We start from the raw sequence: 27,543 nt of genomic DNA, 5'->3' as shown, positions 1-27,543 counted from the left end.
TTAAATGACGAGTTACTGGGTGCAGCACACCAACGTGGCACATGTATACATATGTAACTAACCTGCACATTGTGCACATGTACCCTAAAACTTAAAGTATAATAATAAAAAAAAACAAGAAAGCTAATTTTAAAAACAAGAAAGCTACTTTTAAAAAGGAAAAAACAAGTTGGAATAATTATAAGTGGTGACTCATTCATTCAATACATGTTTATAGTCTGACCACTGAGTTCCAACTCAGTTCACTCTGGGGCGTATTTAGCACCAAGAGTCACACCATGAACTTTCTATCTGGGCCTAGAATACTATCCTATGGCACACAAAGTGCCCTAGCATGAATATGTGTCATTCAAGATACTGGCTCATATTAAAGCAGAATTATAGAAAATGTTGAGGTTTTCTGTGTCCCCGCAAAGGGCTGACTTCTTCCATTAACAAAATAAATTGTTTTATCTGTAATGTGATTTTACAAGCTATGAAAGAACATGAACCCATATTAACCTTTCTGCACAAGTGCCCTTGTGCTAGGCAATCCACAATTAGGCAGCCTTTGCTTTACTGCAAATATTGTCCTCTGAATTTTAGCAAGAACTAAGATTATATGAATGAATACGGCACAATGCATTATCTAAAATAAATGCATAGTATATAAGTGTTTTTCATATTTTCCTTTTTAAATTTTTCAAAATAATTTTAACTCGAGTCATTTCATGTAAATATCTGGAAGTAAAATTAAGTTTAACAGTTGTTTTCTAATTTATTTCTATCTTCATAGGCATTTTCTTATATGATGACATCTGTTCTTTTGTCATTTAATGTTATTTGATTTCTCAATTTCGTAAGAATTTCCGTATTTTGCAATTTAGCATTGCTTTTGTGAAAATAAGCTACCAGTAATTTCTTTTCTTACTGGTTGAAATTTCTTTTTCTCTATTTATGTGGCTCTGTGCTTTTTAAAATAACCATTCACTTTTATCTCCATGTAGATGTGCTGACACTAAAACCAACTTCTAGTCAAAACATAAAATTTGATTTGGACAATGTACAGGGATGTTCATATATTGTTACTTTACCTCATTAATTATAAATGGTTCATTTATTCAAATTCAAGTTAATTATGGGCTATGAAATAGATAAACAGATCCTACAGCATATAAGATCTAACTAAAAAGTTAGAAGGAACAGAAAGCAATAAAATACTCTCCATTCTTTTTCCCACTTCTACTGGGATGACTATTTCGCTTCAACTATCTCACTTCCAAATCATTGACATAACCGAAGTACTACTACAATTATCTGAAGTTTTCTCTTCATTCTTCCATGCTCGTTTCTTGCAATTTTCTTCATGTTCCAGAACCTCAGATTTTTAGATAAAGTTTCAGTGAACTGGCTTAAGGTATTTTTTGAGGCTCAGTTGAACAAATACGTATTGAGAATTCATTAGGTACTTAATATTGTAAGAGTCGTGATAAAATCCTATTTTTAAAAAACATGATCCAGCAATTCCACTTCTGGGTATATATTCAAAGGAAATGAAATCAGTATGTCAAAGAGAGATCTGCACCCTCATGTTTATTGCACCACTATTAACAATAGTCAATACGTGGAATCAACCTAAGTGTCCATTAACAGAGGAATGGATTAAAAAATGGTGTGTGTGTGTGTGTGTGTGTGTGTGTGTGTAGACTGAATACTACTCAGACTTAATAAGGAAAATCCTGTCATTTGTGACAACATGGATGAATGTGAAGGGCATTATTTTAAGTAGAATAAGCAAGGTACAGAAACACAAATATTGCACAATCTCACTTACATGTAAAAGCTAAAAAAGTCAGACTGATAGAAGCAGAGAGTAGAATGGTGGTCAGCAGAAGGAGAGAAAGGGAGTTTGGGAAGATGTTGGTTAAAGGATCCAAAATTTCAGTTAGACAAGAGGAATAAGTTCAAGAGATTTACTGCACAACATGGTGACTGTAATTAAAAATGATGCATTGTATATTTGAAAATTGTCAAGAGAGTAGATTTTAAACGTGGTCATCATAAAAAACTGATAAGTATGTGAGATAACAGACACATTAATTGATTTCATCTTTGTACAGTGTATACATATATCAAAACATTTTGCACACCAAAAATATGTGCATTTGTGATGTACGTATTTGTAATTTTTGTCATTTAAAATAATTTAAAAATATATAGCATATCATAATAACTAAATGTCCTAAGTGCTGATGGACATGTGAAAGGTGATAGATTATTATAAATTTAGGATCTGAGAAAGGTCCTGAGGGACAGCAGGATTTGCATAAGACAAGTACAAGGATGCTCCTTATAGAGGAGGCATTATGAGTGGGGGCAAATGGGATGGAGAGTCTAGGCAACAGTTGGAAGATGTCTGGTTTGAGCAGAAAAATGGGAAAATATAGTCAGAAAATAAAATAAACTCATATAATTGAAAAAATATGACAATGTTCTTGATAGGACAAGGAAAGCCAATGTCTTGAATATCGAATATCTTAGGATATAAGTCTATTGTCCCAATATAAGGTACATCTGAGAATTAGCGAGACACTCGAAGAAGCAGAAGTGTTTTGGTTGTAAACAGTGGTAAGAGAAGTTGCTTAAAGGCTTTAGAATCAGTATATGCTTGTAAAGACATGTTAGACAAATGTCTGATGCAGTACATGATCTGAACTTCTATGTAAGTTTTTTTTTTTTAAGATGGAGTGTCACTCTGTCACCCAGGCTGGAGCGCAATGGTATGATCTTGGCTCACTGCAACCTCCGCCTCCTGGGTTCACATGATTCTCCTGCCTCAGCCTCCCTAGTAGTTGGGATCACAGGCGCCCACTACCACCCACATATTTTTAGTAGAGATGGAGTTTCTCCATGTTGGCCAGGCTGGTCTTGAACTCCTGACCTCAGGTGATCCGCATGCCTTGGCTTCCCAAAGTACTGGAACCACAGGTGTGAGCCACGGCACCCAGCCTGGCTTTATTTTCTTAAGTATTTTCTCATAAGGTTATAGTTTATTAATATATCTCATTATAAAGCATTATATAGTTCAAAATGTAGGCATGACATATGGCTTGGCATAAATTATAATGCCTTATGTTTTTCTTATGCTATATTCAAATAAAATATCATTTCAGTATTACTGTAAATGGGAGTGATTTGTCATGCATTTGTGTATTTTATATCTACATATAAATCTGTATAAAATTACACTTCTGATACCGTATCTATCCTATTGTCTTATCATCTTAAAACACTCTTCCTGATGATCCTTTCAATGTTTCCACAGTATGCTCAGAAAGATAAAATCCTTTATGAAGGTATACAAGGCCCATAAGGCTATGAGAATTGTATCATCTACCTCTCCAGTTTTACTTTTACTACTCAAACTTCATATATAACAATAACAAACTTTTACTATGTGAACAAACACATTTCAAAATAACCTTTAGTTGCATGATTACATCTTGGCATATTGCACATACTGCCTTCTCTTTCCAGAATGCCATTGTGCCTGTGAAGAGCTATCAATTCTTCAAAATCAAGCAGACCCTGTCTTTTCTCCAAAGTGACCACTGCCTTCCCTAATTCTACACCAGACATTTTCTGTTGTTGCACTAATATGTCTACTGTGGTTAAAGTTTCATGTCTTTCTGATTAGACCATGAGCTACTTGAGGCTTTGGAATAGTGCTCATCTTCATGCCTTTAATACATAAGGTCTAATATATAACAGGTGCTCAAGGAATGTTGCTCTTAACTCAATGTAGTCTTCCTTCTTGAGATAACAGAAAATGTATCCATCACTGCTCTGAAAAGCAGGTATTCACTCCACCTGTGATTTCATAGGGGGAAATTAGAATTTTATTTCTTCCACTGGGCATTTCCAATGTTGGCTTCCTTGTGTGCCCAAATAGTATCTTTAGGAAAACTTTTCAGATGATCACATTGTTAACCTCATTCCATTTTCTTTCCTAGCCAAAGGGCTCCAAAGAGAATCATAAAACTCCAATGATAGAAGGAAAGTTAGAAATCATCTGAGCATTACAGGAGTTTTAAAATAACGAAAATCAATCCTTAGAAATATTGTGTGGCTTGCCTAAAATTATACAGAGAGTTAATGTGAATGTCAGGCCTAGAGTGTAGGCTTCCCAATTTCCATGTTAATTTTTGGTTTTGATACATCACACTATCTTTGCTTGCTACCTACACTCTACTTAAATTTTTACTTACATTCTAGTCCCCACCCCCAAATCACCAAACTTCAGAAATTTTTCTGAGGTTGCTCACAATTTCCTTTTTATTACCCTCTCTGCAGCATTTGATCCTTGCTCACTTTTCTCCTCCTTGAATTTCCACTGCCCTGGTCCTTTTCGTTTCTAGAAACTATTCCTGTTCCCTTAAACAGGTCATGTTTCTCATCCCAAGGCTGGTTTTTGATCAGCAATTGTTCTCTGCATCTATCACACTCAATGGTTTTATAACCTCCTTTATGGAGATGATTCCCCAACCCCCTCACTCATAGTCCACTGCCACCCTTCAAGATTAACCCTCCTCTCTCACTTCTGTTGTTTCACTTCAGTCACATCATTATTCTTTCCAAACTAGTGCCACCTCTCGAAGTTTGTATATCTGTTTATGGCTGTACCTTTTTTTAGTTACCCAAGCTAAAAATTATATGGACCTTTACTCTTTTTCAAGCCTATTTAAAACTATTTGTAAGAAAACAATAATATAATAATAGGCCTGTTTACAAGGCATTTTATATGCATTATTTCATTTAATCTATAAATAAAGCCTTGGATACATGCTAATTTCATCAATTTTATAATTGAAAAAAAATAAGTGAGCTTCAAAAAGATTTATTATCTCCTAAGATCACAAATCAGTATGTAGTAAAGACAGGATTCAAATGAAAGGCTGTCTGGTTTCAAGCACATACTACCCTTGTGAAGCTTTCTGCAAAAGGGTAGGTCTGCCATATGAGTGTTATTTCAAAAAAAATCCTCATCTTTAAAAAATTTTACACTAAGGATTTGGACGTCAAGCATAACACCTCACAGATGGTAGATATCCAAAATTTGATATCAATAGCCAGGCCAGGCCCCATCCCTCCCAAAGCAGAAGACAAAAATACTACGTTAAGGTTCTGAACTTTATCTTGAGCTGACTGTTCTATATGATCAGACTTCTTGGCTGCCAAAGGCACACTGGCTTTCTAAGTGGACTGAGGTTTCACCTCCAGGCCTCCTTCAGTGGTGGATGCCCCAACAGTTCTCCCATGGCAGACTTGGTAGAATATTTCAAGGTTTTTGTTTTTCCTTTTCCTTTCTTTTAATTCTCTTTTCTATTTTCTTTCCTACAATCTTTTCTGATCATACAACCAGAATTTAAACATAGTGGAACATAAAAATATGGTTTAAAAAATTCTTCTAAATCCTATCATACAGGATAATTACATATGAATATATGTATATGCTTCTAGTCAATTTAAATACACATATATATTTGTATTGTATATGTATCTGTGTGTGGGCATACGTTTGCATGTATACACAGGCATAGATAATATATTAGAATTTTATATTCTACTTTGTCCCATTTAAGAAAAGCTTGTTTCTTAATAGCATTATGCAATCTTTGTGTGTTTTTTAATTGCCAAATAATAGTTTATCCTCTAAATATATCATAATTTCATTACTTATTTTTTCATCCAACTCTTTATTCAATAAATGCTTATTAGTATCAACTTTGTACAGTTAGAGCTCAGGGAACAGTAGTGAACAAGGTGGTCAAGGCCCATCATCAACTTACACTCTAGGAAAGAAAATGATGCACCATTTATCCAGCTGGGTCAAAAAGATCTATATTTGCTTCATAATCTGTTGCTAAGCTTTATGTTGATTACTTATCATCTTATTTCTGTCTGTGTTCTATTTTGCAATAAAAAAATAAGAGGAAAATATAGCCAGAAAGTATCCCAGCAGATACCCAAAGACTAAGGCAGGCGTTGCAAGTGACCACCTGAGAAGATAAATTCACCATCCTCACAGGACAAGAGTGAGATCCCCAGAGACTGAGGAGCATCTCTGAAGAAAAGAGTCTCCCAAGAAGCCACAAATGTGGCCCATGAAAGACTGTCCATTTAAAGCACTTGGCAAATGCGGAGCTAAGCAATAACATCCCAAAATGCCATCCATCACCTAAGAACCTGCCCCTCCTTCTGGGTGTCCGTTAACAGTTCCAATGCTAGAGGAGCCAGAGAAAGCCCAGTGCACTGAATAGGAGGACTGAAAGCCATAGGTGCAGAAATAACAAGGTCTCTGACTTCATTCTCCCTTTTTCACTGGATGTAATTTCTTCTAAGAAAGCCTGAATGCGGAGGGCATGTGGCTGATTCATTTTAACTTTATGTGAATTTTGACAGTTTGACGATTATAGAATAAATATTTGAAAGATTAAATAGAGAATTTTGTGACTAAATTTACCAGAATTCTCAGAACCTACAAATAAACACCAGAGATAAAACTAGGAGGGGCGGGCAAGAGTTTTATTATGACCCTTGAGTCTTCTTTACTTAATGAAAAGCTATACATGTATAATATGAATTCAAGTAGTGCCAAGTACTAGGAATGGGTTACAGAGTGATGTAGAAACGGCTTTTTAAATGAGGGGACCTCAGAGAAGAGACTTCATCTATGGGAAGTGGGAATGTGAAATGGTTATCAGAAAGAAACCCAGGGGCATTCCATAGCAGATTCACTTACTTGATTCATATTCAAAAACAATCCCTGATGAAAGTCCTCTTTGTTTTTTAAACCGTCTATATTTTCTTGGACACTGCTTACAAATTTTATCATGGTGTGCTTCATGAGGGCTTCTTCTGGTATATCTTTCAACACAGTCATATTTTACTTACATAATTACACAGGAACAAGTTCACTCCTACAAATGAAAAATATATGGCTACTCTTCATTTTCTTGTAAACTGCTGGCCTTTTCTAGCTTTTCCTCTGACATTTAATAGAGATAGAGATTTTAAAAGATTCAAAATGTGCCTTTTCAACTCTATCATATACAACATCACAAGTATGAGAATAAATAGAAGCAACTCTTTGGCCTCTATGGTGAAGAAGTAAAAAGGAAGCGGTGAAGACTGGTCAAGTGGAAAATGAGTGCCCCATCCTCACATTTAGATATCCAAAATGACTGCTTTAGTTGTTGTTGCTCTTGTTCTGATAGTTACCTCATTTCTCATTGTATATTCAAATTTTTGCTCAATATCAAGAGAAGCTATTTTCATATACTTTCTTGTATCCATTCACCTTACTGTAATCTCTTGTTACATGTAATAACTTGTAATTATTATTTTGGGCTATCTATGAATTCTTTAAATATGCAAATAACCTGTTAAAAATAGGGAGCAAATTTATTTTAAAATCTACTTCTTAGTTGTTCACCAGTCTAGCCCAAATCTATTATGTTCCATTGTAACTTCCTGATGATTATTTAATGTTCATTACAAATATACCTATTGAATACCTGCCATGCAGCAGTATGCAAGTAATTGAGGATTCAAAGATGAAAACAGAATGAACCCCTGTCTTCATGGACTTTGTATATTTAGTGGGGATGATGAGGGAAGGACAGACAAAAATCAGGTATTCAGAAAAATACACTTAAGAAATTCTAAATTGTAAGAAGCAGTATTAAAGAAACAAAGAAAGATCCAAAAAAAAAAAAAAAGAGTGAATGCTAGAGAAGCCAGAAAGGGTAGCTCAATAACTAAGGAGATGGCATTTGAAGCAATAACTAAAGTGAAAGAAGGAACCTGCCATATGAAAGCGAACTTAAATTGGGAAAAGATGGTGTCCCAGGTGAGCGATGCCATAAACCAAGGCTGTAATTCTGGAAGATATGTGGGAGAAACTCAACAAATGTACTTTATGTTCACAAAGGTGTACACTTCTAATTATCATTTATAACAACATATGTTTGTGTCCCATGTGTATATGTCACAGCAAAACATATTTCAAAAAGTAACAAATAAAGAATAAGTGATATAGCTATAATACTTAGTACCAGAAGAAACAGGATTGCTCCTATAAAGCTTTCATTTTTCAAAATGAAAAATAAAGAATAAATATAGCTAGAATACTTAGTACCAGAAGAAATGGTATTGCTCCTGTAGGGCAGAAGTCAAAGATGGGGAGAAGGGGCAGGATATTTTCTTTCTTATAGTAAGCATTAGCTTTGTAAATGATGTACATATGACTTAGATTCATTTAAAAGAAAGACTGAAATGGAGAGACACAAGACTTGTTGGGAGGCTACTGCAGTAATTAAAGCAATAATGGTGGCATTAGTGCAAAGTCTGTTAGGAAAACCTACATACAAGCCAAACTCAGTTAAAAACTGACAGGTAGTGTGGAGACTGAGGCAGTGATAGGAGTCATACATAAACAATGATGGCAGCAAAAACAGAGCAGACAGGTTGGCAGGACATGATTCATGTAGAGCTCTCAAGACCCTAAGCCATTTAGATTTTATTTGAAGTGTAATTGGAAGCAAATGATGGTGGATGGCATGATCTAATGTAAATCTGAAGAAAACCATTCTTTTTTTTTCTTCTTCTTCTTCTTCTTCTTCTTCTTCTTCTTATTATTATTATTATTATACTTTAGGCTCTATGGTACATGTGCGCAACGTGCAGGTAAGTTACATATGTATACATGTGCCATGCTGGTGTGCTGCGCCCACCAACTTGTCATCTAGCATTAGGTATATCTCCCAATGCTATCCCATTCTTGCTTTTTTTCAGAAAACAGATTCTAGGGTGGACAAAAGTAGAATGAGGGAGGCCAGTTTGAAGTCAGTTCCAATAATCCATGTGCAAGATCACAGTGGCTAGGCTAAGGAGGCAACACATGGTGACTGGACTAAGGATGTGGAAAAAAGTAAACAGATCTGACATTTATTTTGGATTCTCACCCAAACCAGATGGCAATCATCCAAATGTGTTAATGGTGTGATATTGGGACATGGGGGAACAGTGACACAGAAGAATTAAGAATTACTCCAAAGTTTCTAGCTTTAGTACTTAAGAAGGAAGAGACAGCTGCCTGTAATTGAGATATAAAAGTCAAATCATGGAGCTGAAACAGATTTTAGGGATAGAGAATCAAAGTTTCTGATGAGAACTTATCAGCTCTAATATATTTGTGAGACATCCAAAGGGAAAAGTCAAGTAGTTGGAGAATGAAGCTTAATGGATAGTTTTATGCTAGAGACATCTATCTGGGAGTTGCCAAAATAATGATCATTTTTCAGTCCCTAAGACTGAATGATATTATTCAGTAAAAGAGGATAGAGAAAGAACAGAACAGGGCCTAAGATCAATCTCTGAGGACCCTAACACTGGGAAGAAGAGAAAGAACAAGCAAAGGAGATTATGGAGGAAGGGCTACTGAGGTTAAAGAAAAAGTGAAAGCTTGTAAGGTTGATTTTTTTTTCAAAAAACAAAATCAGAATTAATGGCTTCTCAATTTGGCTTTGAAGAAAAGAAAAGAGTAAGCTCTCCTTTAGTTCACTCGGAGAAAGCTCCTGCCCGTGTCTAACCCACATTGCTCAGGCTTAAAATTTTAGTAGTGCTATGCAAGATGATCAAACACATGTGTTCACGCTGTTGTTAAATTCAATAGCAAAAGCTGAGCAAAGAAACATTTCCATGTCTTCATCCATCAGGATTCTCAAAAGTCATAACAACGTGGCTTCTTTTTGTTGCAAAAGAGAAAATTTTACATGTTCCATATTGTTGAGTTAAGAGAATAATTTAAATCTATTAACTAACTTTGACCTATATTATTTCTTAACCAGAAAGGTGGCTTCCAAATAGCCACCCACCCTAGCACTTAATGAGTTGGTGCATATTCATTTGTACATCTAGTTGTTAAAGGGTTAGTCACTCAGTGATTTTTTGGAGCCATTCACCATGGTGATGAGCCTTTGCAGCACTTATCTCATGCAATTCCAGCCCAGTTATGTGCTTTAAGTGGAAGAGAGTGAGACCACTGAGAAAGCTGCACAGCTGTGATTTGGGGAAGCACTCATCACTGCCAGGTCTTACTGGTGACCTCACAATTGACAGAGATGTTGCCAACCTCCTACATACCCCTAGAGAGTAGATGCAAATTCATTTTACCATGGAAACAAGATTAGTGGAGCAAACTACTCAAGGACCATAGCACTGGTAGTCAGAGAAATGGAAAATCTGCTGCAACTTATTTTCATGATTCAATTAAAGGTCAAATGAATACAATAAGGTATTCAACAATATTTACTGAGTGTATACTCTGTGTTAATGTTCCAGATGCAGGAAATATAGCAATATGCAAAACAGTCATTTTAATACAGGCTGACAATCTTAAATATCTTTACAGTAATTAAGAAATTTACTTATTATAGATTTCATGTCCTCCTTGCCACTTGCACCATCAGCAAAATGTGGTGATGGTGTTGTGTTTTTCCCCCACTTAGAACCCTTGGATAATTCTCCCCAATTCCCATTCTAAATGACATAAATAAAACCCAAGAAATTATAATTATGTGTCCCCCCCTTAAAAGGAACAACGTACTTTGTACCAACAAAATTCTTTCTTTCATGGCCTGTTTTTCAACCATGACATTCCCAAATACAAATGTAGCTATGAAAGGAGAACTTAAAGAACACATTTGACCTTTTTTTCTTCCCAGCCTTTCCATACTCTCCCTTTTATACATATCCCACCAGTGAGAACAGAGGCCAAAAATCTAATGTAATCTCTTGCTGATTTATCAGAGGCTGCTATAGGAGATCATACACCTAAAGAGCTGATATAATATGGTATAAACCCTGAATCAATCCCAAAACACTCTGCATATACCAGACCACATCAAGACTATTATGTCCATGCATGGCCATGCATCATGTTTTAAGAAAGACAATTATAAACAGAAGAACATCAAAAGAAATTAGGGGTAAGTTGGCTCCAAATTCAACCCAAAGAAGGAACCATTCATCAATGTTACTGATAAATATTTAAAATTCTGTTTACTCCTTTCAGTCAACAGTAGAGCAATCACTACTCTGAGGCAATCCAACTCTCTACTAGACAGTGGTGACTATCCATTAAAGTTTTTATAAAAGGTCCAGAATGCTTCCTCACCATAACTATATACCCTGAGTTCTGATTCTGTATCTTAAGCACCTTTTTCTGCTTCAAATATATGACAAATATTCTCATGGTCCCGTTAGTATAACCATTTGTGATATGAGATGGGCTTATTGTCCTTCTTCATTCGTATTTTTCTTGGATGTTCTGTAGTGTATAAATGCTTTTCTTAGATTCAATTTCCTTTGATTCTAAATTATGGCAATGAATGTTGAATGAAAAATGTCTCTGGAATGAAGAATGCATTGAAATAAGAGACTATAAGTATGCCTTTAGGAGCCTGGTGCAGACTGGCACAGGATAACAAAATGGAAAGTGTTTTAATTTATTGTCTTTAATCATCCTTTATTGGGGAATTCCTCAAACCTTCAGAAATGTACAATAATGGAGTGCTCACATATCCACCCTCAGTATTTAACAAATATTAATAATTATTTGCTATAGATCTTTTAAAAAAATAAAAAACAATGTATTGATTCAGTTGAAGTGGACCCTATACAACTTCTCAAAGCCAATTATTTTTCTTATGGCTCAAAAGTAATTACTACACAGATGATGGTGGTATTTTTTGCACCCATTGTTTTTTACTCTCACTACATATGCTTTGCCAAATGTTGCAATGAAAATGACTGGACTTATTTAAAAGAGTTCCCTCTGGTCAGTATCAAGATAAACTCTGAAGGTAGAACAAAAAGAATGAACCAATGTTTGGATGTGTAATTTGAAAGAAAGAAGAATTCACAATATGAGGATCACAATATAATTTTGGCCCATGTCAATATGGCCATCGATAATATAGAGAATAATGCGGAGAAAGCAGAATTGGAGATTGCAGGGGAAGAAGATACCAATTCAGTTAAGAACATGTTAAACTTGGTGTATCTATTAGATTTCATATTCAAATTTCAACTAGGTAGCTGGAAATACAGTCACAGAGTTAAACAAAGAGGTCTGAACTAGAGTTATATGTTTTGAAGTCATTGGCAGATAGTTGGCATTCAGGCCATGAGACTGGATTACATTACCAAGTGACTGTAGACAGAGAAGAAGAAAAGAAGGCCTAAGACTGAGCACTAGTACATGCCAGTGTAAAAGATACACAGAGAAAACTAATAATCAATAAAACAATCTAAAAGGGAGCAGTCAGAGATGTGTGGTGTCCAGGATGGCCGATGACAAAAACATGTATCAAGAACGAAGGCATGATCAGCTATTTCCAGTGTTACTGATGATAAGCTAAGCACTGAAAATCAGTAGCCCCACAGGAATACTTTTCCCCAGCAGCTCCATAGCCTCTATCCTTCGTAATTAAGTATTCTGAAATATAGATATTTCTTTGTTTACAATTCAAATGAAAAAAGTAAATATAACTACCATTCCATTATTTATTTCATTAATACTAAATGCAATATAATTTTTATGGAAGATGGTGAAAATATGCAACTTCAAAATTCATCATGCACACATATGGACTTTATAATTTTAATATTAATGGATAGAATTTCTGTAATTTGAAAGGAAAATGAAATATAAAAAATAAAATATTTGAGCGCAATCCGCCAAGAACAAGCAGAAAAGTAACTAGGGTGTGATTCTTATGAAATAGACAATATGTGAGTAATAGTCATCTCTGTCTTCCATCTTGGCTGTCATAAAGAATGAGTGCATCCATCCAAAGCTTTATTTAAACTAATGGTAGAACTTCTCTATTATCCTTGCAAGTTTTAACTGCTATATGCAGCCAAGACATTAAAAATATTTTTGATACTGATTTCATCATTGAAGGAATTAATAACTATTCATAAATTATTTTTAGCATTTGTTAACAGAATTAGAAACATATTAATGTTCTTATCTAAGAGACTGACTGAAATTATTGAACAGCTAGAGTCAAAGACAGAATCATGATGCTTCCTAGCAATTTCTTTCATAGTTGAGATTAAATCTTCATTTAAATAGCCAGAAATCTACCAAATACTCTCATCCTATGTGATTAAACAGTTACTTTTTTAAAAAATTACAAAGCATCTTAGTTGAAAGTTATTCAAAATACTGAAAGGAGAATTAACAGATGAAATGCAAAATGAATTGAGAAAACATTTGGTATACATATGATTATAGCACATCTGTTTTGCAAAGACGCAAACACTAAGATCTTAGTAGCCAAATGAGTAAATGATATATATAATTCACAAAAAAATAAAAACAAGCAGAGAAACAGGTGTGGAATCATGATCATTCTTGGCCAGCAATTAAAAGAATGTAAATTCTAACAATCAGGCACAATCTCAATGTTTCAAATAGCAATTAAAAATAGCACATAAAATTATAACATACAGTTGATAAAAATGAAGTGAACCTGGGACCTTCAAACTTCACTGTTGACTCATTAAATCAGTGCCCTCTGGGAAATCCTTAAAGCACCATGTTACTTACCCCTCTGGGTTCACAAATTACACTTCTTGCAATTTATTCTTGGGATATATTCAAAATTAGACCTCCTTTGTTTGTTTTATGAAATTCGACAGTATAAAAGTATTACTGAAAAATATACAGACAAGATCTGATTATGAGTTTGGAGTAGGGAAGTTCTTCTTAAAGAAGCACATAAAGCAGCAACTATATAGTGTAATATTCACTTTTCATAATTTTAAACAGAAACTATCTCAACATCCACCATTAAGAAAATGGTAAACTCTATTATGGCATGTTCGGGAAAAACACATTATATAGTCTAAATCTGGCTTTACTGAAGTGTATGTGGCAATACTGCGAAATGTGTGTGATAAGTTTCTTTAAAAATGGGAAAAGTTATATACACTATGATTTGAATTTATTTTAAAATAATACAGTCACAGGAAAACAGACTGGTATTTAAAACAGTATAGCAAAATTCAAATAGTGATTATAGGTAATGAAAACATAAACAAGTCCCTCTTTTTTTTTCAAATTTATTATGTGGTTTGGTTACACTATTTTCATTACATACACACATACACGCACACATACATACATATATACACATACACACACACACACACACTGACCTTTAATTATACAAGCAATACATCAGTACTCTCTGTCAAAATGGTTTTTCAAATTTATCAGTAAGTTTAATGATCTCTTTGACCACCAGTCTCAATCCTAGACCCCTCCACTAATGATACAGTTTGGATCTGTGTCTCCACCCAAATCTCACCTTGAATTGTAATCCCCAATGTTGGAGGTGGTGAGAGGCAACTGGATCATGGGGTCAGATTTCTCATGCATGGTTTAGTACCCTCCCCTTGATACTGTTCTCACAATAATGAATGAGTTCTCGGGAGATCTGCCGCACATTTAAAAGTGCGTGGCACCTCCCCCGTATCTCTTCTTGCTCCTGCTTTTGCCATGTGAGATGCATGCTGCCCTTCACCTTCTGCCATGATTGTAAGTTTCCTGAGACCTCCACGGAAGCAGTTATTGCTAAGTTTCCTATACAGCCTGCAGAACCATAAGCCAATTAAACCTCTTTATAAATTACCTGGTCTCAGGTGTTTCTTTACAGCAATGGAAGAACAGACGAATACAACTTATCTGCAAAAGTAATCATTATTATCAATTTGATGTGATTTCTTCCAAGCATGTTTATATCTTTATGCATACACATATAGGTACCCACAAGAAAATGCAAAGTATTGTGAGTTTTTTTAAATAATAATTAAGTAACATAATCTATGTATCACTCTGTAATTTGCTTTTTATTGAACCTCAGCAATACAAAAGTATTAAAAGAGAATAGTAGAGTGAGATTTGATTATGACTTTGGAGAAGAAAAACCTTCTTAAGGAATGCCAAAATGTGACAATCATATTGGATAGTGTCATCAAATTTGACCACATTAAAATGTAAAACTGTTTCATGACAAAACAATCATAAATTTGGCAGACAGGAAGAAAATATGTACAATATATAACAAAGAAATATATTTTTTAAATAATTCGGGTTTACAAAGTTAATCGAATAGAAGGATTCCAAATTAAATGATAAGAAATTCACAATAGAAGAAACCCTAATGGCTGATGACATGAAAAGATGGTCAACCTGACCAATAAGCAAGGAAATTAAAATGGAAACAATAACAGAATGCTTTTCACAGTCATCTACTTGGAAATAAAACTTAAAATTAGACAATTAATTAGAGGTAATTGGAGAAACAGGTACTCTGAAACATTATCAGTGGCATAAAGTGATAAAAACACTCAGGGGTGGCCCGGCCTGGTGGCTCACGCCTGTAATCTCAGCACTTTGGGAAGCCGAGGCGGGCAGATCACAAGGTCAGGAGATCGAGACCATCCTGGCTAACATGGTGAAACCCTGCCTCTACTAAAAATACAAAAAATTAGGTGGGTGTGGTGGTGGGCACCTGTAGCCCCAGCTACTTGGGAGGCTGAGGCAGGAGAATGGCATGAACCCGGGAGGCTGAGCTTGCAGTGAGCTGAGATCATGCCACACCACTGCACTCCAGCCTGGGCAACAGAGCGAGACTCCCTCTCAAAAAAAAAAAAACACTGAGGGGCAATTCCACATTATCTCTAACAACAATATATGTTTATTCATCGGCTTGGCAGTTTCACTGAAAGAATATTTGCACAAATACGAAAGAGAACGAGGGAGTACAAAACTGGCAGTGCAAACTGTATCTCATCATTTACCAAAAAAAAATCTAAAAACAACCTAAGCGACCTCTGACTGTGGCATTTTAATGAAGTTGTTATAAAATACCTGTTTTACAAAGATAACTGAGAACAGTTCAGTGTTTACTCTGCAAATTCTCTCAGTAATCTGGGATAAACTGACACATCTGCACCAGAAAATGGGCTTATTTGAAGACTTAGGGTCTCTTGTCTCATTATTTACCTAGACTTTACTTTCCTTTGGCCAGTATTTATTCTATATTTCACAAGCAGGATAGTAGATGTATCAGTTAAAATTATTTCTATATACCTTTGATTTTATTTGGTTCCTAGAAACAAACAGGAATTAGAAAGCTTTAGTTGCCTTTTATCACAATATTACAAATTAATTCTTATCTTATAATCTCCTTAGCACAGCCCCTAGCAGGCTACCAATGCATATAATTTTTTAATTTAATTTAATTTTTTTATTTTTTATTTTATTTTATTTTATTATTATTATACTTTAAGTTTTAGGGTACATGTGCACAATGTGCAGGTTAGTGACATATGTATACATGTGCCATGCTGGTGTGCTGCACCCATTAATTTGTCATTTAGCATTACGTATATCTCCAAATGCTATCCCTCCCCCCTCCTCCCACCCCACAACAGTCCCCAGAGTGTGATGTTCCCCTTCCTGTGTCCATGTGTTCTCATTGTTCAATTCCCACCTATGAGTGAGAATATGCGGTGTTTGGTTTTTTGTTCTTGCGATAGTTTACTGAGAATGATGATTTCCAGTTTCATCCATGTCCCTACAAAGGACATGAACTCATCATTTTTTATGGCTGCATAATATTCCATGGTGTATACGTGCCACATTTTCTTAATCCAGTCTATCATTGTTGGACATTTGGGTTGGTTCCAAGTCTTTGCTATTGTGAATAGTGCCACAATAAACATACGTGTGCATGTGTCTTTCTAGCAGCATGATTTATAGTCCTTTGGGTTTATATGCAGTAATGGGATGGCTGGGTCAAATGGTATTTCTAGTTCTAGATCCCTGAGGAATCGCCACACTGACTTCCACAATGGTGAACTAGTTTACAGTCCCACCAACAGTGTAAAAGTGTTCCTATTTCTCCACATCCTCTCCAGCACCTGTTGTTTCCCGACTTTTTAATGATTGCCATTCTAACTGGTGTGAGATGGTATCTCATTGTGGTTTTGATTTGCATTTCTCTGATGGCCAGTGATGATGAGCATTTTTTCACGTGTCTTTTGGCTGCATAAATGTCTTCTTTTGAGAAGTGTCTGTTCACATCCTTCGCCCACTTTTTGAAGGGGTTGTTTGTTTTTTTCTTGTAAATTTGTTTGAGTTCATTGTAGATTCTGGATATTAGCCCTTTGTCAGATGAGTAGGTTGCAAAAATTTTCTCCCATTTTGTAGGTTGCCTGTTCATTCTGATGGTAGTTTCTTTTGCTGTGCAGAAACTCTTTAGTTTAATGAGATCCCATTTGTCAATTTTGGCTTTTGTTGCCATTGCTTTTGGCGTTTTAGACATGAAGTCCTTGCCCATGCCTATGTCCTGAATGGTAATGCCTAGGTTTTCTTCCAGGGTTTTTATGGTTTTAGGTCTAACGTTTGAGTCTTTAACCCATCTTGAATTAATTTTTGTATAAGGTGTAAGGAAGGGATCCAGTTTCAGCTTTCTACATATGGCTAGCCAGTTTTGAATAATCCTAAAAATTGACAGTATCTATTCTGTCACATGGGACCTGTATGACTTTAAAGCAATAATATAGCCACATTGGTCTTTATTTTTCTTATTGTTAATATGGGACTACTAAGACTTGTTGATCACTGCTATCTGAAAAATAAATAGTTTAATCTATAAAAAGTTCTCATCAACTATTATGTACAAAACACATACTATCTACTATTATCCCAAAGAACAGTGCCAAAGCCCTAATTACAAAAGATGGACACTTCTGAAACATTTACACAACTGATAATATGATTCCTAATTCCTAGAAAATATAAAAACAAGCAATCTCAGGAAATTATAGCTAAATTGTTCACACACCTAGAAAACTAAGAGCCAACTGTCCTTATCTCATTCTCATAAAAGATAATATGGAATATTTCAAATTATTAAGAAAGGAAAGATTAAGTGTCTGCAGTTCTGTTTTAAAACTGAAGCCAATTGGGCCAATATATTTTTTAACAACATCAGCATCCCAACATACGCTAAGATGAGATCACCTTAGTGACCAAAAGGACCTTATGGACTAGCATGTTCCTATCAAGTGACAGATAAATACAAAAAACAGTGTAGAAAGTAGAAATTCCAAGTAACCCTTTTCTTCAGTAGTCATTTTCCTTTCACTTCCACCATGTCATTTTTCAGGTAATAATCTTTAACATAAAAAGTGCCACAAATTGTTATAATCAAATGTATAAATCGCATTTTACTTTTCATAATGGGCACTCAAGAAATGTGGGCCTTTGATGATAATGACTTCAGAATTATTTTCTATTGGCTTGGGTAGTAAACTGAGACTATAAAATACAGCTACGTAAGCTCAATTGTAACATTAAAAACCTGATCTTTACAGATCACTGAAGCTTTGTGGCATTTAAAAATATATTATATAGTTAGATTAATTTCCTTAAATACCACTCATCAATTTGAAAGAACCAAATTACTTTGTTTTTCAGCCTTAGGACCGGGACTGATGTTTGGCAAAATAAATGGGTGTGAGTGCTCTGTGTAAAGTTTAGTCAAGAAAAAGGTAACAATAAGACTGAAATTAAAGTGACCCTTTCCTATCTTACAAATAACAGCTTTTTGTTCATGAAATGAAATGACATATGTGAACAATTTGTACAACTATAAATCTCTAAAGTACATTATTTACAAGTACAAATTTACACTATTCTTGTTCTATCTCACAAAGCCCTGCACAAATACTTTATCTCTGAATAATGACGATTTTCAATTCAACACAAAAGCTTGGTGTATTTTCTTTGCTGTGAGTATTAATAGGGTCTCTTACAGAAAAGAAGTAAAACCAGAGAGATAAAATCATACCACACACACAATACAGAGTTACAACATTACTTCTTGCTTTCTTTTGGTCTTGCAATTTATCTGTGATTTATTATTTATTTAACTTATCCCACATGTAGACTTCAAATCCATACATGGATATGAATCACTTCACTTTAATTCAACAGCTACCCAAATAAATATGTATAGATGGCAATTCTCATTAATTCAATATGTACCAGAGTAAATTAATTTAGAATTGAAGACATATGTTTGCTGAATTAGATTCTTAATTAGTAATGCCACAGACCTCTCCTACAGACAAACTGAAACTAATTATGTAAAGAAAAAAGCACATCTAGAAAATATTACGCTATTTAGAGTTCAGTCCCTGAGTGCCAAGAAAACAGATCAACATGTCCATTATCTTACATACATAAAAAGTAGAGAAACATAAAACTTCTAAATCCAGTTGCATTAATTAATTAGCACACATATATATGTACTATCATGATCCACAAATAGAACTCTGATATTTACAAGTGGATTATATATTATACAAAGTGGTAAGCCAGGATTTCCCTAATATTATTATAAAAATGTTTATTATAAAACACTTGTTTAATTTAAAAATAGACCTCAAAAGCCATTGAGTGAATAAAAGCGTTTTTATTGAGGTGCTACAGAGTGTATTTTTGCGCAATATTATTAATTTTAGAAGTTTAAAATGGTAAGAGTTTTAAATTTATTGTTGAAATACATTGTTGCTTACACAAAATATAGCATCATATATTGAAAAACTACCATCCTGCATTTTAAGCCCTGACTGAAATTTTTATCCATATCTCAGCAGTGCCCAAGTATTCCTTTGAAAAGAAGAAAATAAACTCTTTCATTCCTTAAAAATGTAAATAAATAAATAAATAAATAAAAAGACTAGGTTATATGGTCTTGTAAGGAAGAAATTATTCTGTTTTGGTTACCTCTAACTTTACCCTAATTGTTAAAAATTATTCTTGGAAAACATTTCTCATTCAAATTTCACATGTAGAAAGCTGAAACAGTATGTGAACCTGACAGGAAGGGGAGTAAGAGGATGCCAGAAGTAAAGGAGAGGACTGTGATAAATGCATGTGCATGCACACTCAGTGGTTATTTTTGATGAACTGGCATTGCATCCTGTGACCTTGCTAAACTTGTTAGCTCTAGTTGCTATTTTAGATTCCTTAATATTTTCTGTGTACGTGATCATGTTGTCTGCAAATAAGCACAATTTTACTTTTCTTATCCACCTGCTTCTGATTTTTAGTTTACTTTATTTTACTGTATTTATTTACTTATTTATTTATTTTGCTTATTGTTGTGGCTAGAATCTTCATTGCAATGTTTAATAGAAGTGGTTAGAATGGACATCCTTGTCTTATTTCTCATAATAGGGGGAAGTATGTGGCTTCTCAAAATTAAGAATGATGTTAACCATGGGTTTTTTGTAAATGTCCATTAACAGATTGAGATAGTTATGTCTATTCCTAGTTTGTTGACAGTTTTGGTCATAAATGACTGCCAAATTTTGTCAAGTTATCTTTCTGCATGTAATTGACATTATTATACTTTTTCTTTTTTATTTCATTTATGGTGGTGAATGACACTGTCAGATGTTTTTAATATTAAACCACCCTTGCAGTGTTAGGATAAACTCTTTTTTTGTCATAATGTATTATTCTTTTTATTTACTGCTGGACTTGATTTGTTAATATTTGTTAAGGATTTTAGTGTCTATGTTCATGTAGAATTATAATGTAGATTTTTCTTACAATTAATCCATCTTTTTGGGTATCAGAATAATTCTGGCCTCATAAATAATAATAGGGAGTGTTCCCGCCTTTCAAATTTCTTAAAGAATTTCTAGTACTTCTTCCTTAGATGTTTGGCAAAGTTTACCAATGAAGTCATTTGGGTCTGGAATTTTCTGTGTGGGAGAAATTTTAATTAGAAATTCAATTATAGGCCAGGCACGGTGGCTTACGTCTGTAATCCCAGCACTTTGGGAGGGTGAGGCAGGCAGATCACTTGAGGTCAGGAGTTTGAGACCAGCCTGGCCAACATAGCGAAACCCTGTCCCTACTAAAAATACAAAAATTGGTCAGGCGTGGTGATGGGCGTCTGTAATCCCAGCTACTTGGGAGGCAGAGGCAGGAGAATCACTTGAACCTGGAAGGTGGAGGTTGCAGTGAGCTCAGATCAACCACTGCACTCCAGCCTGGCAACAGAATGAGACTCTATCTCAAAATAAATTAAATAAACAAATAAAGGAATAAATTCAATTATAGACGGCTCCACTATGTTCTACTTTTTTAAAATTAATTTGTTAATATGTATTTTTCGAAGAATTTATCCCTTTTATCCAAAGTTGTAAACTTTCTCAACATAAAGTGGTTCAAATATTTACTTATTATTGTTTTAATTTCAAAGAAACTATAGTGATGTCTCCCTTTCATTAATAGTTTGTATTTTCTCTATTTTTCTTTGTTCAGTCTAGCTGGAAATTTATCAATTTTATTGTTCATTACAGAAAATTAATTTCCCTCCAGTGTTTTTCCGGGTTAAAACAATTTCATTGATTTCTGCTCTTATCTATATTATTTCCTTTATTCTTTATATTTCAGGTTTAATTTCTTCTTTTTAAATTTAGGATGGACCCATCCTCTTTCCCAACAAAAGTATTTAATGCCATACATTTTCTCATAACCATTGTTTTAGCTGCATCCCACATGTTTAGAGATATTTTGCTCTCATTTTCATTAAGTTCAAATATTTTATAAGTTCTTTTGAGATTTCTTCTTTGTCTCATGTTATTTAGTAGTGCATTGTTTTATTTCTAAATTTGAAGTACTATTTAAGGATCTTTTTGTGATTTATTTCCATTAAATCCCCATTCCTGCCTAAGATTACACCAATGTGTTTTCAGTTATTTTAAGTTCGTTGAGACTAACTTAATGGCCCAGTATATAATCTATCTTGATAACTGTTCCATGTGTAATAGATATAAAATTTTCTTTAATTGTAAACTAGGTTAAGTAGGTTGATGGTATTGTTCTGTTTTCCCTGTTTAAATTTTCTTTTTGAGTTTCTGTTTGCTTGTTCTACCAATTACTGAGAGATGAGTAAAGATTAGAAGAAAAAACAATAGAGACTGAAAGTACCAGGAGTTGGTTGGTACGGATGGCAAAAACTAAACAGCTGGATGAAGTATTATAATCACCATGAAGAACAATTTGATGGCATTTAATAAATATGAAGATGTATATCTTCACAAGCCAAAATCTTACTGATAGCTATGACCCAAAGAGAAACTCTTGCACATGTACACTTAAGACTCACAACAAGATCATCATTATTATATTGCTTATAATTCCAAAAATTAAGAAAATGAGAAAAAATGAACCTCCATCAATAAGGTAATGAATAAAATATTCAAAAATTATATAAACACTGCAGTTTAAATGGTAGGCTAAAACTACACGCATCCACCTGAACAAACCTTAAAAATATGATTTGAATTTTAAAAGGCATTCTAAAAGGATTTGTAAAGTACAACTAAATTTGTGCAAATTTTAAAAACAAAATAATGCTATGTACATTTTTATGGCTGCATATATGCCTAACAAAATTATAAAATTATGAATGGAAATATATAGGCAAATTTGGAATCATTGTTAAATCTGGGGACCCAGATAAAAAATTGGTTGGAGAGAAGTACCCTGAGGGCTTCAACATGATGTGCAGAATTTAAAATAAAGGTCTTAAGCAAAAATAATACAATGTTAACATTCATGAAATCTGGGTGTTACCTATATTTGTATCTGCGCTTTTATTGTGTAACCTAATAGTTTTATAATTCGAGGTCTGGGTACAGCATTTAAAGACTAAAAGATTAACAGAAACATATAAAAAGGATGATGAGGATGTAATGCACAAAAGAAAAAATGTAAATTGTGGAAATAAACGTTAAAAATTCATGAAGTATGTTTGAATTTAATGAGTGTTAATATTCACTATGGATAAAGATATGAGGAAAAAGGCACTCTTAACTACAGTTAGTGAGAGTGTAACTTGGTCTAGCATTTTTAGAAGTTGATTTGGCAGAATATATAAAACTTTTAATAACGCAAGCCCTGTGTCTCCCCACCCCCCATTCAAAGACATCATTTTCAGGAATATCTCTTGCAGGCATGCTCACACAGGCATGCAAAGATCTATGTAATTAGTTGTATATTGTTAAATTATTGTTATTTGCCTTAGTGTAAAAATGACACAAACCTAAAAGCCTAGCAATATGGTCACCTTTCTTCATGGCCACAACCATGCACAAATGCAGCAGGAGCTACCCATAATGTAATCCATAAGAAGAGCATCTTACAGAATTCCGCTGTGCCTATGTCCACTTTCATGTAGTAGTATATCTGACACGTTGCCAGGCCCTTCTCCAAAATATTGGTTCTCAACTGGGTGTGATTGTGCCTCCTTCCTCACACACACACATACCAGGGAGAAATCTGGCAATGTCTGGATACATTCTGGGCTGTCATGACTGAGCATCTAGGGGTAGAGGTCATAGATGCTGTTAAATAGCCTACAATGCATGGGACAGCCCCCTACAACAATTATCCTGCCCCAAAATATTATTAGTACTTAGGTTGAGAAACCCAGCTCTGGAATAATTTATTTGCATTATTTCTTTAATCTCACCTATAACCATATGAGGTAGAAAATATTTTTCCTCACTTTAAATATGAAGCAACAGAGTCTCAGAGAGATTAAATATCTTATCCAAAGTAACACAGCTAATAGGAGGCAGAGCTTCTTGCTCTTAAAAAGGAAGTTACATAGGAAGCCTAGTATTGTGTTCTCATATGATGGATTATTATATGGCTGTTTAAAAAAGTAGATGTATACAAATATCATGAAATGATCTCTAGGTCACAGAGAAGATATTTGTAATGTATACAGCTAATAAAAGATTAGTATTCAAGCTGTATAAGGATCTCCTACAAGTCAATAAACAAGTAAAAAAGTTATGGAACACATATAATATGTAATCCCATTTCTATTATATGAGCAAAATTTTGTATGTGAAAATATTGTGTTATTTATGACCCTATAATACCAAAATATAACAAGAATGGAATTATCCTAAAAGGATAATTTTGTATAAGTATTCATTTAGAAACTCTCAACACAAAGATAACTGAAGAAATGTTTGACATGGGACTGAGCATATGGTGATACTGTGAACATAGAAATGTGAATAAGAAGTTGGTAATAACTAGGAGAATGGCAGGGATGGTCATGGAGTGATATCATGGGACATTATTGATAGCACATGAATCATGACAGGTCTTGCTTGTTGTAAGTTCTGTTGTCATATAAACAAGTGCTTAAAACACTTCACTGAATTTTGCAAACATGTATGATAACTCATCTTTTTAGATCATTAATTTGTATAATTTAGATAATTGATTTTAAATAATTTGATTTTAGCTATTTTGATTTTAGCTAATTAATTTGGGAATTAAGAAACCTATTTTCTGGTAGTTCCCTTAATTTGGAGAAAAACGGGTCCAAAATATTGCACATGAAATATCTTCTATTGTAAAATATATGGAACAGCAAAAATCCAAGGAGGAAGGTGGTAATTCAAACTGACTCCTTATAAGAGAATTTCATTGACTGGAAGGCCCTTTTTTCTTCTGCATATGTTGACAGATTTGATATGGAAAGTTTGTTGGGTGAGAGAAGTGAAGAGGTGAATAATTATGCATGATAGAGGGTGAAGAATTCAGAATATCTGGAAACAACACTGAAAGAAAAGGAGGAGAGCACAGATGGACAGGGAGAAAGCATGGGAGAAAATGAAGTACTAGAAGGCTGAGGTCTTCCAATATATTGTATTTTCAAATACCCTGGTTCTTCATCAAAATTTCCTATAATTCCTAAAAATGACTGATCTGAAACTATTTTCTGGGAAAGCAGTGAAGTGCTTAAATGTTCTATGCTAGCTGATGCAGAGGAAGCAAAGGCAACGCGTGCAGGTGCAGAGTGAGGGAAGGAGCTCAGAAAGGATGTCCATGCTTTTTAACTCCTTACCCCAAGCTTGGACAGAAATCTTGAGTCAAGGCCTTAGACACTCGTGGGCTTCAAGGAATTTCCTGGAGAACTTAGGGCAAAAAGGCCTTCAAGTAATACCTGCACTCTATTTATACGTAGTGTGTATAAAGACCTCCATGAAAACACATCAAGCTGCTATCTGAAGTCACCTTTGAGGAGGGTTTGGGAACTGGGGATTCTCTCTTCCTATACTTACTTCAGTGTTGTTTTACTATTTTGCAAAATAATCCTTTAATGTTTTGATTTAAAAGAACTGTCAGACTAGGTGAAATGTGGGCTAAACAAGCAAAGATCACCTGAGATCGCACCACTAAAATGCATTGTTAAGAAATGTAACAGTTTTACTGTAACTATTATCAGACTATGCCTGTACCTCCAGGTTCAAAAAGATAGGAAACTGTTAAGGACACTTGCGTTTATCTTGGGAGCAAGAGTGTTAATCAGAGGATGGTTAGGTAATCAAGGGTTGCTATGGTTTGGCTCTGTGTCCCCACCCAAATCTCATCTCAAATTGTAATCCCCAGGTGTCAAGGTAGGGGCCTGATGGGAGGTGATTAGATCATGGTGGTTTCCCCCATGCTGTTCTAGTGATAGTGAAGGCGTTCTCACAGGATATCATAATTTAAAAGTGGCAGTTTTCCCTGCACTTGCACTCTTGCACTCTCTGTCTCTCTCTCCTGCCACCTTGTGAAGAAGGTGCCTGTTCCCCCTTCACCTTCTGCCATGATTGTAAGTTTCCTGAGGCCTCCCCAGCCATGCTGAACCGTGAGTCAATTAAACCTCTTTTGCTTATAAATTACCTAGTCTCACGTAGTATCTTTATAGCAGTGTGAGAACAGACTAATACAGGGGTAAAAGGCTGCATGTTGCTTTTCGTTTGTTTTGGCAAACATATACAGTCATGTAACAACCACTACAATTATTATACAAAATATTTTTATCACCCCAAGAGTTCCTGGTGCACTTTTATAATGAATTCTCTTTCCTCATTACTTGGTTTTTGTCAATCACTGATACACAGTTTTGTCCTTCCTTCTTAGAATCTCATACAAATAGAATCAAATATTATGTAATTTTTTTGGTGTTTAGCTTCCATCATTCATCCATTTTGCGGAATATATGAGTATTTTTGCTGAGTAGTACTCTACTGTAGGACAATAACACATTATTGTTTATTTTCCAGTTCGAGGCTGTTATGAAAAAATCTGCTGTGAATCTTTGAGAACTTTTATGTGGATATTCACCTTTATTTCTTTCTTAATGACTAATAATATTATCCATCTTTTTCACGAACTTTTTTTCCATCTGGTATCTTCTTTAGTGAACAGACTGCTCAAACATTTTGCCTATTTTTCATGTTGTCTGCCTTCTTATGAAGGAAAAGAGTTCTTTACATATTATGGTAACAAATGCTTTATCAGATATATCTTTTGCAAACATTTTCTCCCACTTTTTGTATTATGTTTTTATATCAGTGTCATTTGAAAAAGAGATGATTTTAATACTTAAGATGTCCAAATTATGTAATTTATTTTTCTTTTAAGGTTGTAGCTTTGTATCCTACCTTAAATATTTTTGGCTTATGTCAAAGTAGTGAAGATTTTCTTCTAATGATTTATAGTTTATTCAAATTAATGTTTGTGGCTGTTGTGAGGTAGCTGTCAAGATTCATTCTTCCTATATTGATGTCAAATTCTTCCAGCACCATATGTCAAGGACTAGAATTTCTCCATTGAATTACATTGGTAACTTTCTTGAAAATCAACTAGCCATATTTAAGTAGAACTATTTCTGGATTCTGTCTTATGTTCCATATGCCTCTTTGTTCCAATATCAGATTATCTGGATTTTAAAGCTTTAACATTATCACTTCAATAAGATCATGTAAGTTCTCCAACTTTGTTCTCGTCGGAATGGTTTTGGCTTTTCTAAGTTCTCTGGAATTCCATAACTATAAACATATTTGTCAATTTCTACCCAAAAAGCTTGTTTTTTAAAAAAATGAGTGTACCAAATCTATAAATCAATTCAGAAATAATTGACATCTTAAAATTGAGTTTTCTAATTCATGAGCTTTGTATGTATCTCCATTTATGTAGATATTCCTTAATTTCTGTCAATATTTTATAATATTCAAGCAATATTTTACAGTTTTTGCTATACAAGTACAGGACATATTTTGTTAAATTTATGTTTAAGTGTCTCACGTTTTTATAGTATTGTAAATGTGCTTATAAAATTTTAATTTATAATCGTTCATTAGTACTATAAAAAAAGTTATGATAAACTCGTATTTGTACGTGAAACTTGTATCCCGCCATCTTGCTAAACCTCGCATGTTAGTTTTAGCAGGATTGTCTCTATAGACCATCATGTTTTCTGTGAATAAAAAATAGCTTTGCTTCTTCCTTTACAATCTGAATACCTTTTATTTATTTTC

At 34.3% G+C, this 27,543-nt stretch overlaps 1 protein-coding gene across 4 annotated transcripts in view; it reads right to left on the bottom strand.

The window, feature by feature from the left end:
* ADAMTS19 (ADAM metallopeptidase with thrombospondin type 1 motif 19) overlaps window positions 1-27,543 on the bottom strand; it is a 283,956-nt gene that overhangs the window by 237,207 nt on the left and 19,206 nt on the right. The window lies entirely within an intron of this gene.

This window comes from Pongo pygmaeus, chromosome 4 (genome assembly GCF_028885625.2).
Source record: "Pongo pygmaeus isolate AG05252 chromosome 4, NHGRI_mPonPyg2-v2.0_pri, whole genome shotgun sequence".
NCBI classification, from domain to species: Eukaryota; Metazoa; Chordata; class Mammalia; order Primates; family Hominidae; genus Pongo; species Pongo pygmaeus.
This window is presented reverse-complemented; position numbering and strand designations above follow the sequence as displayed.